This window comes from Mustela nigripes, chromosome 1, assembly GCF_022355385.1.
Source record: "Mustela nigripes isolate SB6536 chromosome 1, MUSNIG.SB6536, whole genome shotgun sequence".
NCBI lineage: Eukaryota > Metazoa > Chordata > Mammalia > Carnivora > Mustelidae > Mustela > Mustela nigripes.
In genome coordinates, this window is record NC_081557.1 from 162056093 (window position 1) to 162068551 (window position 12459).

Below are 12459 nucleotides of genomic sequence, written 5' to 3' on the forward strand. Positions count from 1 at the left end.
GGACAAGGCTGGCCTTAAATGCGGCAGGGAGCATACATCCTGCACTGTACTCAAGCCCACCAGGTTCACCTACAGTTTCCCCTGGAATCCTGAAACACAGAAAGAGGGTCGCCTGGACAGTGCTAGCTGTGGGGCAAAGACACAGGACGTGATCATACAGATAACTCGTCCTGAATCCCAGTTCCATGACCTACTACCCGTGTGATTCTGGGCAAGTTATCAAACCCGCCTAAGACTCAATTTCCACATCAGCAAAATGGTACCCCACATCATAAGGATGAAGGAAATAATTCAAGTACATCCAAACACTATGCTAAGTGCATGGCGCAAAGTTAAGAATTCAGTGAAAATTTATCCCCATCCTCACTACCGTCACTACCCTATTAGACCAAAAGAAACACAAAGGTACACTGAAGCACACAGGAGGAGCCTCTAACTCAACCGCACTAGAGGGGAATCCATCTTGCTCTGGTACTTGTTCTGCCTGACCCTTTTAAGGAAAGCCATGACTGTATCTGACGATCACACCTAATGAAGGTGGCAGTAACTGACCTGCCAGCCAGATCGTCTTTGTTTGGGAATGCAAGATCACCTAAAGACACTCCAAGTAGAGGCAGAAGAGAGAAGCCGTAAGTAAGCACAAGCCATGAGTAGAAAGACGCCATGAGTGGGTAGAAGCTAAGAGTGCACTGAAGTGGTGCCGTGGAGAAAAGAGCAATGAGAAGTGAGTCAACAGTGGTGAGCACACTGGGCAGTCAGCAGCCATGTTGTCAAGATGGCAGCACCCTGAACAGGGAAAACGGGCCTCTGCTGCCAAGGAGCCAACTGGTGCACTGGTCATCGAAGATGTGCTGCTCTGGAGGGACCTTCCAGATACTTCACAATGTCCTCCTCCCTGTGGAATCTCATCGTTCTGTGGTTTGGTGAACACTATACACCTTGGCAAGAATGTGGAAAACTGGCCCACCTTCCCACCAACCTCCTCCTCCTCAGCATCTCATTCATTCACCTATCCCTGAAACTGAAGCAGCTTCTCACCCATGCTTCTGCAATAAAGGACTATGCTCTGAGCAGAACTGTTTTTTCTTGGAAAAGGCTTTTACGCACGTGTAGAAATGAAAAGGCAAACAGAGCTGCGGAAGGGTTTCAAACCAATAAACCTCAGGAGTGTCTGTGGTTTTTTCCACCACCAGCTCAGAGAGTCCTCTGTGTGCCACCTGGCAAGCTTCAGTTTCTTCTCTCTCAACCCACACAGAAAAGAAATGCAAAAATAGCATTAATACGCCCCTAAGGTCTGGGGCTCTTCTGCTTTGGCATATACAAACACATTCCTTCCAACTGCTGGATGAGAAACAAAGAGACAGGCATATGGAACGTGCACCCAGAGACAGGCCAGATGGACCCCTCTGAGATTTATGGGACTGGGTCCTGATTCACCCATCCCCCATAAACCAGACCCTACTGGGGTGGAACTGGCAGCAGCTTTCCTAGAGTACAAAGAAGGGAAGAGTTCCTGACTTGGGAGAAGATGACAAGACAGAACATTCTAAAGAAAATGAGCTCCAGGAGTGGGGGTGGGGGTGTGGTTCTAGAGAGTCGGAGATGCAGCTTTCAACAGGAAGACCTGTCCACAGGAAGATCACACTACAACAGACCTGCTCCCTCAACACTCATCAGAGATTCCCCAAAGAACATTACAAAGCAAGGCCACTCTGCAAACCCCAAGACATCCAGTTGCCTGAGGAATCGTGGCAGAGTCCAGAAGGAGGACTTGAAAGGTGAAGAACCAGGAGCTCACTGGGACCCATAGTCCAGCGGGTTGTACAGTTGTGGGGACAGCAGGACTCAGGGCCTGGAGAAGTGACGCAAGGTTAAAGGAAGGCCAGCTGCCTTAAAGGCATGTGGTCGTCTAGTTTTTTTCTGTTAAAAAAAAAAAAAAATCATCGGTGAGATGAAGTAATCCCTTCTTACAGCTTAAAAATGGCCATGACCACGGGGCACCTGGACGGCTCGGTCAGTTGACTGTCCAATTCTTTTTTTTTTTTTTTTAAGATTTTATTTATTTATTTGACAGAGAAAGATCACAAGTAGACAGAGGGGCAGGCAGAGAGAGAGAGGGAAGCAGGCTCCCCGCTGAGCAGAGAGCCCGATGCGGGACTCGATCCCAGGACCCCGAGATCATGACCTGAGCCGAAGGCAGCAACTTAACCCACTGAGCCACCCAGGCGCCCGACTGTCCAATTCTTGATTTCAGCTCAGGTCATGCTCTCAGCATCATGAGGCTGAGACTGACCGGGCTCTGCGCTCAGCATGGAGTCTGCTGGAGATCCTGTCTCTCTCCCTGTGCCTCTCCCCCACCCAACTCGCTCTCTTGCTCTCTCTCAAAATAAATAAAGAAAATCTTTTTAAAAAATGGCCATGACCTGGTGTGGGGAGAGGAAGAGGAGAGACACCATCCTCTAGGCCTCCATGAAATTCTGCAATCAAGCAGTTGGTGCCGCGGCCAGCTGTGCCAAGTCCTACCCACAGTCCTTCCAGAGGGAAGGACTGCCTCTCTGAATAAGGAAACAAATCCACAGGCAAAAGTGTCACTTTTCAGAAATCCAGCCTGTTCCCAGGCCACTCGCCAGATGCCTTTACATGTGTGTCCTCATGATGGAATACATACCCAGGAATGGTCCTAAGTATAATGTTTAAACCCAAATATGTAATAGAGGCTCTGATCACGGTGTGCTCCCTGCCCAAACTAAAGCGAAAAAACAAAAAAAAAAAAAAAAAGAAAAGAAAAGAAAAGAAAAGAAAAACGAAAAGAAAAAGCAAACAGCCTAGTAGTAGGTGATCACTGTGCTTTAGGGCCCGAGACAGAAGTCACTCAGTTACTAAGCAAAGTCAGGATCACCCAAGAGCTGACGGGCAACTAACTGTATGTGTCATGGGTATTCAGAGTGAAGGCACAGTGACACCCTCAGGTGGTCATCTGGCGGGAGACAGGTGAGCAGGGTGCTGGGCAGAAGCAGCAGCAGGGTGAGTGCTGTGGGAACACAGAGAGGAAGGGGAGAAGGTGAGGTCAGCAAGTGCAGAGACAAAGTGACAGGCTCTGGTTCTGAAGGGTCTATGTGTGAGCTTGACGGGCGGTGAGGGCAGGCTAATAGGTAGACGGGCTGGCACTGGGTTTGAATGAGGGCGTTCTGAGCAGTGGAAAGCCCGGTCATTTGTGTACTTAGCTCACAACCTGGGCAGCAGGTGGACGTCATGGAAGCAGCTGGCCGGCTCTGGGGTGATCCAGGTGGGCTAGAAAAGGGCTACGCTACTGAGCACACGATATGGCTGGCACTGGGCTACCTAGCTTAAGTCACCCTCACCACAAGCCTACCAGGCAGGACAGCTGTCCACGGCAGGAAACAGACTCAGAGATGGGCAGCTGCCAGCTCGCCAGGGTGAGAAAGTGACATAGCAGAGTTTCCAGCCCAGGCCAGCAGATCCCAGAGTGGTCTACTGATGACCTACCCCACCTCCATGATGCTCTCCTGTCTGAAAAAAGCAAGCAGCAGTGGGTATGAAGGTTCTCATTTTCAAAAGAACATTGTGTATCTGTGTCTAAAATTTTAAGTATGTAACATGTTAAAATGATATTTTTGGCCCTGGACTTCCCTGATCACCCTCTGAAAACCCAAGTAAGTAGGAGAGACAAAGGCCTCTCCCCACTGCTGCCACCTGCCACCCCCCACAGGCCAAGAGGCACTTCTCTCTCCCCGCACACCTCAGCAAAATCAAGCGGACAGAAAGTGACGTAGGGGAGAAAATAGAGAGAGTTTCCTTTCTCTAGAGAAAGTGGCTGCCGTGCTGTGCACCACCACTCCCCGGCAGCTTGCTTTTCACCTTAAACCTGGTGAGGACTTTCAAGGGGCCTACTGGGGGAGCTCTGAGACAACAGTGACTTAGGTCAGCCTGCCCAAGAAGGAAAGAGGAGGGCTCCAGGGCAGGCGAGGGCTATTCTTGGTGGCATGGGCCTCACCCCCACATGAGTGTGCCCAGGAAGAGGCAGCTGGGGTAAGAACAGGAAACCTCAGAAGGCAGAGTGCAGACGAGTGCAGGCTGAGGAAGACGGCCGGGTCTGAGCTGGGGAACAGCCACTTGGAGCAGACACAGCCACCAAACTCAAGGGAACCACCAGACAGAGGGACCCAGCAGGGAAGCTTCAAAAAGACCAAGACATCATCCCCTCCACACTCTGCCTGGTCCCAGGAGCCCAGCCCCACCCGCGCTTCAGCTCCAGCAGGAAGTGGGCAGAGGAACATCTGGTGAGTGGGGAGGGGTGACAGGAGGAAGCAGGGGGCAAAGGCCTCTCACCCTGCTTCCCTCTTCAGGGACCCAAGGCAGATGGAGCTGAGTGAGGGAGAACATTGGAACCCAACATCATCAGGGTTGGAGTTTTGATCACCATCCAACTCATCCGGGCCTGAACTTGTGCCTCAGAATGAAAGTAGGACTATGGTATCTGAGAGGGAACAACAAAGTCATGGAACTTTCGACCCACCTCAATTTCATTCCTGAGAAACCCCTCTGAAAAAGGTTTATGCAGACACACCAAAAGAAAAAGTACTGGTTACAACGGATTAACTTTCGTGCTAACTTTGCAGGTACTGAGCAAGAGCTGCTCTGTTTTCAGATTTTGGACTACAACAGGAAACTCAAGAGAGTGACTTGGGTAAGAGAGAGAGATGTGGACTAACTCACTGTATTTCTGCCAATGGGATGCTATCTTCAAAGAAGGATTTTCGGCATCTCAGAAGCGGCTCCTTAAGAGTAGTTTCCAAGCCAAACATGTAGTGCTCTGTTCCACATATCGGGGGAACCCCCTACCCCTACAGCCTCTCTCTGGCTATGGAAACTCGACAGCCACCACCATGAATGGCCTGAAGCACTGGATCTCATGGTCTCCGATTTTCCTTCCTGGGAAAATTGGGGCAGTTTTTCCAAGGTGAGTCTTGGAAAACAATCTTGTCAATGACGGTGACAAAAAGCAACTGGAAGGTTCTGAAATGAGACTCACAGCAAGGCAGTGGTCAGGGCAAAGCCTCCAGGAGAAAGATCTTCCTTATCCAACCCCAGGAAAGCCCCAGAGAAAAGCAGTACAGGCCAGAGCTCTTCTAATTCCCATTCCCCTTTGGGCTCAGAACAGCCAGACTTTCCCTCTAGCCCGCTCCCCACGGGAGCCAGAGCAGGGTGAGCAAAAAGGCGGGCAGGGGAGGGCTGGGGCCCAGCCTATGGGGAGGGGCCAGACTTCCCGTGTAAACCTTCTGGGCCTCAGTTTCCCCACCTCCAACAGAATAGGTTATCATTCTCCTAAAGTTTAACCCTAAAGATCCAGAGACAGAAGTGAAAACGAAACCCTTCAGGAAGAGCCACCTTTTCCTGTGCCGTCTTTAGGGCATATAGAGCTCCTCTGCATGGTCTCCCTCATTGGCTCCGACATCTTCTCAGCCCCAGCAGTGCAGGCAACACGCAGACAGAACTGAGCGGAAAAGGGCGCAGGACCCCTGCCTGCAAGGTGTTTTCAGGCCCCCTAAAGCCAGCTGGATGCATCCTTGGCACAGACAGCTAGGGGCTGGATTGGGAGGGCAGGAGGGAACATGGGTCCTGGCCAGTGACGGACACTCTTCCTACTCGGAAAAGTGGAAGCTCCTCCTGGCCCTCGCTGACGCGGCAGGCAGCACCCCAACCTGCGACTGCTGGCGAAGGAGCCCTCTGCCTCTCACCCTCACTCAAATGCTAAGGAACCAGCACACGTGCTGGGCAAAATGGAGAAGGAAAGCCCTCCCCCCTCATTTTCCCACCAAACAGGACAATCACATATTGATTCCCATTTTTATGCCAGAAATAAAGGAGTATTTTCTTCCCCAACATCCCAAATTAGAGGCCGTATTACTGTTTGTAACACTGTCCCGCTATCGATCAGACATCACAGCCACATGTAACTAACTCTGCTCACTCTCAGGCAGGCAGATCTGTCTCCACTGCCCGCCAACAGGAGATCTGAGGCAACTTCACGCCTCTCGAACTGAACGCCACAGGCCACAAAATCGCCCCAGTTTAAGAGAATGCTTTCATCATTCGTTTGGTCATTCACTGTTTCAGAAGCAGTGTTTTTTGAACAGCGACTCTGTGCTGAGGCTGTAGGTACTGGAGGGGAGCAGTAAACAAAAGTCTTTGCCCTCACAGAGCTGCTTTTTTTAGTGGCGTGCGAGAGCAATGCCCTGGCTGGTGTGGAAGTGCTCGATTCTATGAAAACACGTAGGAGAAAAACACAGGGAAGCAGGGAAAGAGGGAAGGGGCATGGGGTGACAGCAGTGACTTGAAATAGGCCAGGAAGACCTGTGGAAGGAGGTGACATTTGATCAGAGATCAGAAAGTGAAGAAAAATGCCAAAGTGGATCTCTGGGGGACAGCATCCCCGGTAGGGGAGGAGCAAGGACAAAGGGCTCAGGCGGGGGAGAGCGGTGGGGGGAGTTGAGATTTTGGACAAATAGCACTGTGGTCCGTGGGGGCTACAGCAACAGGAAAGGGCAAGGTGGAAAGTGAGGTTAGTAACGGGATGACATCTATGGGATGGAGTGAGACAGTAAGCTCACTGAGCTCACTGGAAGGTTTGGAGCAGAGAAGCGATAAGACTTTTTTTTTTTAAGGTATAGATTACATTAAATTTGGTATTAGTTTCAGGTATACAACACAGGGATTCATCATTTATACACATTATAAAATGATCACCAAAAAAAGTCTAGTTACCATCTGTTATCACACAAAGTGATTACAATATTATTGACAATATTCCCCAGGCTGTACTTTTCATCCCTGTGACTTATAACTGCAAGTTGGTGTCTCTACTGCCCGTCTCCTATCTCACTCATTCCCCGACTCCTACCCTTCTAACCACTGATTTGTTCTATCTAGGATCTGTTTTATTTTCTTAGATTCCACATATAAATCATACACTATTTGTCTTTCTCTCTCTGGCTTTTCTTTTCTTTTTATTTATTTATTTGACAGAGAGAGAAAGAGAGAGAGAGAGCGCACAAGCAAGGGGAGCTGGAGAGAGAAAGGAAGAAGCAAGCTCCCTGCTGAGCAAGGAGCCCGATGCAGGGCTTGAGCCCAAGACCCTGGGATCAAGACCTGAGCCAAAGGCAGATGCTTAACCAACTGAACCACCAGGCGTCTCTCTCTCTGACTTACTTGAATTAGCAGAATACTCTCTAGTTCATCCATGTCACAAATGGTTAAGATTTCATCCTTATTTACAGTTGAGTAATGTTCCATTATATAACACATACACCAAATCCTTACCCTTTCACCTGTCAGTGGGCACTGGGGTTGCTTCCAGAATCTTGATACTGTAAATGATGCTGCAATGAACATGCTGCATGTATCTTTTCTGTTTTCTTAGATCAATACCCAGCAGTGGAATTGCTACGTCATCTAGTATTTCCATTTTTAATTTTTTGTGGACGCTCCACACTGTCTCCACAGTGGCCGCACCAATCTACATTCCCACCAATAAGGCACAAAGGTTCCGTTTTCTCCACATCCTCACCAATATTTGTTACTTCTTGTTTCTTTGATACTAGCCACGCTATCTTATATTTTGAGAGGATCACTCTGGCGGCTTTGTGGAGACGTGCCTGGGTTAGGAGCAGGGGAATAAGCGTCGAGGCAGGGAAACAACTCAAGGCTTCTGCACGCATGTAGGCAAGATGTGGAAGCAGCTACGATCAGGGTGTAACAGTGGAGGTGATGAGAAGAAATGAGATTCCCCACCTTTTCTCAAGGCAGAGTGGACTGAATGTGGTCTGAGAAGGAAAGAAGGGAAAGTGTCAAGAAAACCCGAGCAAGTACGAGAAGGGAGTTGTCATTTACTACCATTTGGGAAGAACAGCTTTGAGGAGGGAATCAGGAGTGCTGTTTTGGATTTTCAGAAGCCACTGGACATTTAAGCGGAGATGCTAGGGAAGGTACCGGCTACCCAAGTCTGGAGATAGTAAGGTCTCAATCGAAGATCTGAATTGGGAAGTCATCCGTGACAGATGGCGTTTGAAGCCCCAAGCTGGGATGAGATTGCCTAGGGCCTGAGTGAAGACAGAGAAGAGGTCTCAGAGCCAAGCCTCAGGCAAAGGAGTATGAGAAGGCACTGCCTGAGAGGCAGGGAAACTGGGAATGTGGGCTATCTCGGAAGCCAAGTGAAGAAAGCATTTCTAGAAGGGGGAGATGATAAACTGTACCTTAGTCCTTGCTTTACTGACAGGGTTTCTGAGTTCTCAGATGAAAAAGTGATGTGCTCCAGGACCTAGGACAGGTTCAGTAAGAAAGGACCAGGTTTATCAAGTTCCTAGGCTGGTAATTAGAGGAAAAGTGAAGGATATAGTCTGTCTACAAGAATAAGAAGCAGATAAACAGTCTGATATAATGACAAATAGATGGATTAGAAACTGCTTGACTGATGACACCCAAGGGCACATATAAGTGAATGAGTGTCAGTCTCCAAGGAAATTTCCAGGGACATGTCACTGGGCTCCGTTCTTAGCCTACTCAACATACCAATGGCTTTTATCAGTGATAACTAAAACAGACTGCAATCAGAACAATCCAGAAGGCTTTTGAAAATAAAGCATCCCAGTGTCCACCCCAGACCTACTGAATCAGAAAATCCCCAGACAGCACGGGTGGGGGCGGGGTGGGGGGCAAGGAGCTAAAGGAAGGCATGAGTTAGAAGAAAGAATTGAGGGAGAAGCTTGATCCAAATGTACGGCTAAAACCAAGCTCAGCAGAATGGGAAATGTGCTGGGTAACAGCTGGGTACGTGGAACCTTAAGTCTGATTCTGAAAAAGCAGCCAGACGCAAGGTGGAAAGGGTACACTTAGCTGGATCTGAGACCAATTTGTGAGTGTCCATGATCAACAAAGGGATCTTAAGCTACATGGACAATAGGCCAGAGGAGAAGGGACATAACCCAGCCATACCCACCCTGGCCCCAAAGCACCCTCTCAACGGTAGGGGGTTCACACTAGATAAAGGTGAGAGGAGCGAGACCAAGATGATAAAGGGACAACTCCCCCACCCCCCAATTCCTAAAGAGAAGCAGATGTTTAGCCAGGAAACTCAAGAAACCAGGCCTCAACCCCGAATACCTTAAGGGCCAACATGCAGAAGGACTTGCTCTGTAGGATCCGATAGGGTTGATCTAAAATCCATAAATAAAAACTAGTAGGACAGGATTCTACTTTGGTAGAAGGAAGGTCTTTTAAACACTAAGAGGAACCCAAAGAGAAAAAATGGTGAGTATTTTGCCACAGAAATTGCTAAACTTACATATACCCCCAAATTAGCATTTATTATGATGTACTAGTTTATGTGTGTATATATATACACACACACATACATATGTACAAGGGTAGTGTTTCCTACACTGTAAATTCCCTGAAGAATTACATCCCCAGAGTCCAGCACAAGCCCTGTCCTGTGCTATGTGCTCAATAAATGCTATTATGGCTGGATGCTGCCAAGCCTGTTATAGAGGTGATTCATGCTAAAATCGTTAATGTTCCTTCTAGAACAGCAGGTCCTATGATCTCTGAAAAACCACACATAAACCAGTCATCCTTTGCATCTGCACAGTCAATTCAGAATTTAGATGAAATGGGTTGTTTAATTGTTATGTCTAAAATTCAATAGTAGATAGAGGCTCCTGGGTCACTCCATGGGTTAAGCGTCTGCCTTCGGCTCACACCATGATCCCAGGGTCCTGGGATGGAGCCCAGCATCGGGCTCCCTGCTCGGTGGGGAGTCTGCATCTCCCTCTCTCTGTACTTGATGGTCCCATTGCTCTCTCTGTCAAATAAATAAAATCCTTAAAAAAAAAAATAAGCCAATGATAATATTAGCCCTAGGTTTAAGGCTCAGTCTGCTATTAAGTATGCACATGATGGGGGGGGGTAATAATTTTTGTCTTGAATGTTTCTGTATTCCACATCAAAACGTGTAAAGCTTTGTCCACTAAGGAAATCTGATCCTTCCAGCTGTGACCCAGTTTGGAGATAATCCACCTCTAGATGTTCCTTCAAGTAAATGTCACCACACCCCTATAGGGTGGTTACTGATTTACTGATTCACAGGCTGGTGTTAGCAGCCCAGGAGGACCATGGTGCCCACTACCCTTGGCCAAATTCCGGTTCACCTCAGAATTTCACCCCCTCTGAGGCCGGTTCCAGCTGAGAAGTAGTTAACCCATAGGGTTTCGACAGAGTTGCCTTTGCAGTCAGTCACCAAGGGGATCGCTGCAGATCGGGTTCCATGGCCCCACATTATGGGTGCCAGTCCTGCAGGGATGGGAGTAGTGCAGGGGCCTACTCAGTGCCTACTCTCTGCCCAGTGTCCTGAGGTACCCCAGAAATAGGGGTGTGAAGGCCAAGGGGAAGGAGAGAGCCTGCAGACTGCCATGGGGAAGACTGCTGCCTTTCCCTGTCTCTCCTTCCTGCTGGCCTGCTGCGCCCACCCCCCGCCCCCGCCGCCTCCCGCCCAGTGCGTTTCTTCACTGTGTGCCATCCAACCTCACTGCCCCTTCTCTGGGACCCTGATTTACTGTTCATCCCTCTTCTTGAATTCACTTCTTGGAAAATACATTTCTCCAGAGTCTGTCTGTGTCAGGCAGGGTTCAAGATGCTGAGGACATGCCATGAAAGGTATGATGATGGGAAACAGGCAGCATGTCACAGGGACCTGTGTGTGAGGAAGCAGATCCAAAGTGGAGAGGACGGTAGTCATGCAGGTTCCACGGGAAGGTCATTTGAACAAGACTTAGAGGAGAAGGAGCAAAGCCTAGTGACAGCCAGGCAAAGAGCGCTCAGAGCAGAAGGGAGGCAAACGTCCCTTGAGACTCCTGAGGGGACCGTGGTTAGAGCAGGGCCAGTGAGGGCAGAGGCACAGATACCACTGAGGCAGGAGAAAAAAAAAAAAAAAAAAGGTGTTGGGGCAAGGGCCCAAAGGGGGCTGTTATCAACTTTATGCTTCACAGGGAGCTGTGAAAATCAGCTGACTGGAGTAGAGGAGTGAAGTCATCGGACAGACATCCTAAAGATGTCCCCCAGTGTGAGTCCATCGCAGTTAGACTAGCAGCCAGTATCTAAGTGGCAGCATCCAAGGTTGCAGGAAGAAGTCCTCAGCTAGTGAACTGCCTACTGTCAGGGCCCCAGAGGCGCAGGAACTCTGCATGATTCACTGCTGTGTCCCATGCGGGGGACGGGGAGGTTAGAGGGTGTGGAGATGTGGCCAATGTGCACCAGATTAGGTTCCTCCATGTCCTTTTACCCTCTGCTACTTCCACTTGGTCCCGGCTCAGAGTTCTGCTCCACAGTAGCTGGGTAACTGGCCAAGTAACTTCAGCTCTCCAGTGAAACTTTCCATTTATTGGCAGTGGCCTTGACAAAGAGGGGTCTGCTGTTTCTGCCCCCAACACAGGGACCACAGTAACCCCTTGCTCTGATATTTGGTGACCCTTCCAGCTTTAGAATTTTGTGATTTTATCACAGAAGAGACCTTTGGGGCAACTGATGAAACAAGAAGGTAATTATATTTCACAAAGAGAAAAAAAAAAAAACCTTCAAAATTACCAATGGTCTGTTTATTGCTACAATAGACAATTAGTTCATTTAATGCCTTCCAACATCTTTTCAAATCAGATAGAAATGGACTCTTATTAAAGGAGGATTATAAAAAGCTGCGTTATCCATCATTAACCAATCAGAAGGCTTCTAAAAGTAACATTTCTGAGATTCCACCAATACAAATCTATGAGCCAAAAAGGGAACTGATTCACTTTTCCAAAAGATGAGGAGTCTTCAACATAAAAGTTTCTAGAGATCAAATTATGTCTGTTTGGGAAACTTATCTCCCTTCATCACTGCCCTGCTTCAGAATGTTGCGGACAAGTGGTTGGTTTTTTGTAAAACACTTTACGTTCTGTATGTAGGTATTTTGTAAATAAACAGAGGGTGGTTCACTTTCAAAACTTGGGATTTACTCTGAGTTTTATCTGATGCAATCTGAACATTTTTTTCTTGTAGAAATTCCTACTCGTATCTGAGGGGGTTTTTGTTTGTTAAACATTCTTACTTTTGCTCTCCTGGTACACAGAACATCTCACAGAAACTCTTGGCTTCAGGCCACGGTCAAGGTCAAAGGAAGAAATACCTAAGGGATAATAGACAGGTCTTCTGGAAAACTGAAGCTAAGCTCTGTGTCTGTGAGTTTTCACCCATCCACCTGCTTCCTCATTCCTTCAAGGTGGGAGATAAAATGCTGTCAAGGATTCCACCCCCGAAGAAGGAAGAAAAAAGGAGTTCATGTTAATTTTTGAAGTCCAGAGCCCGGTCTCAGTAGAACTTGTCAAAAAACAATTAAAAGGTACAGAG

The 12459-nt window shown here is 48.3% G+C and overlaps 1 protein-coding gene across 2 annotated transcripts in view; it reads right to left on the reverse strand.

Moving 5' to 3' along the window:
• TSPAN5 (tetraspanin 5) overlaps positions 1–12459 on the reverse strand; it is a 171729-nt gene that overhangs the window by 19505 nt on the left and 139765 nt on the right. The gene's annotated exons all lie outside the window — the stretch shown is intronic.